Genomic DNA, 1,712 nt, shown 5'->3' on the forward strand with positions numbered 1-1,712 from the left:
TGCTGAGCCCAATTGTCTGCAAGGGCTGTGTGGGGGCACGGGTGGGGCCCAGACACACAGTGGAGTCCCCCTGGTGGTTTATTGTCGGTCAGGGTGAAGCTGGGGAGCGGGCTGGGGCTTGGTGCCTCTAGCGGGGCACAGCACAGAGCTGGTAGGGGGGTGGGGACACCACTAAGCCATAGACGCCGTGGGCGCTGGGTTGGGGTTGTCCAGCAGGCACCGAGAAGCTGAAACGCTGCAGGAGGCAGGTGAAGAACAGGAAAAGCTCCATGCGTGCCAGGGGCTCCCCGAGGCATAAGTGGTGGCCTGTGGGGGGCACGGGGCTCAGCAAGCCTGGGGGGCTGGGGTCCCCGCTTCTACCTCCCTCAAGAATGGGCTGGGAACCAGGCATCCCACGGGCACCTGCTGAGAAGGGCATGAAGGCTTCTGGCTTCACGAAGCGGCCCTGGGCATCCAGGAAGTGTTGTGGGTGGAAGTGGAAGGCCTCGTCCTTCAGCACTGACGACAGGTTGACAATGAGCGTGGTCCCCTGCCCAGGACATGCCTGGTGTGGGTGGGGCCTGGACAGGGGACGCCGTGACCCCAGCCACCACCACACACGTGGGCACACACACGATCTGCCTGGTTCACCCTGGACTCGTTCAAGGGGCACTCAGCCCAAGCAGCTCCCTGTGAGCCTCCCCGTCCCCAAGGTCCCACGGGCACTCCCCCACTCCGTGGCGTGTTCAGTTTGTCTTCCACCAGACAGAGGCTCTGCACAGGAACCCGTCCTGCCTCTGCTGGGTACTCGATGCCCACAGGGCTGGGCACAGTGTCAGGTGACTGGGGATGGATGATGGACAGCCTGGTGCCTGTCTGGGCTTCACCTGGCAAAGGTCATGCCGGGGTTATGAGCTGGCAGGTGTGAGTGAATGTGGGTGAGGGTGTCTGCACCTCTACCTTGGGGTTGAGGAAGCCCTGCACTTCAGTGTCACGAGAGGTCATGTGAGGCACACCCAGAGGCACTACGTCCCCAAAGCACTGCACCTCGTGGACCACGGCTGTGAACGGCATGTGGGCCTGGTCCCCCATCTCAGGTGGCCGCACCTGCCCTATCTCCTCCTGGACACGACCTGGACAGAGAGGACTCCCCAGGTGAGCCAGGACCCAGGGACCTAGGGCCCGAGTGTGAGTCCCTCCAAGCGGACCGTGACTACATGGAGGGGTCCGTGGTGACAGCAGCCATGGCCAAGCCTCTGCTTAAGGGCCCTGGTATCTACATTAAGCTCAAGGGCAGGGAAGGCCAGCCCATCCGTCCCCCACAAGACCCCCAGCCCCCATCAGGCCCCTGGCTTCTCACGCTGCACATCCAGGTGCAGAAACATTAGCAGTAGGGCCCAGACCAGTGTGGTGGAGGTGGTCACCATCCCTGAAGAAAACAGGTCTCCCACCACCAGATACAGGTTCTCCTCAGTGAAGCTGCTCTCAGGGTTCCCTTTGGCCTGAGCCAGGCAGAGAGGCTGCCACCAAAGGCAGAGGGGAAACCCCAGATGATTGCCACCCTTCTGTCACTCCGGGTACCTGTCCTTGGGGACTACCTGTGCATTCTCCCATCCCCCCAATGCCGGCAGCCACCTCTCACCTTCTCCACCTCCTCCAGGAAGGAGTCGATGAGGTCGTGAGGTGGCTGACCTGGGTACCAGGTCTCCCAGTGCTAGGCCATCAGCTTATCC

At 62.5% G+C, this 1,712-nt stretch overlaps 1 pseudogene; it reads right to left on the minus strand.

Annotated features, from left to right (window-relative positions):
- Positions 1–1,712, minus strand: part of LOC103197811 — a 12,720-nt pseudogene that overhangs the window by 9,349 nt on the left and 1,659 nt on the right.

The sequence above is a fragment of the Orycteropus afer genome, unplaced genomic scaffold (assembly GCF_000298275.1).
Source record: "Orycteropus afer afer isolate SDZICR_OR568_19922 unplaced genomic scaffold, OryAfe1.0 scaffold00083, whole genome shotgun sequence".
Lineage (NCBI taxonomy): Eukaryota > Metazoa > Chordata > Mammalia > Tubulidentata > Orycteropodidae > Orycteropus > Orycteropus afer.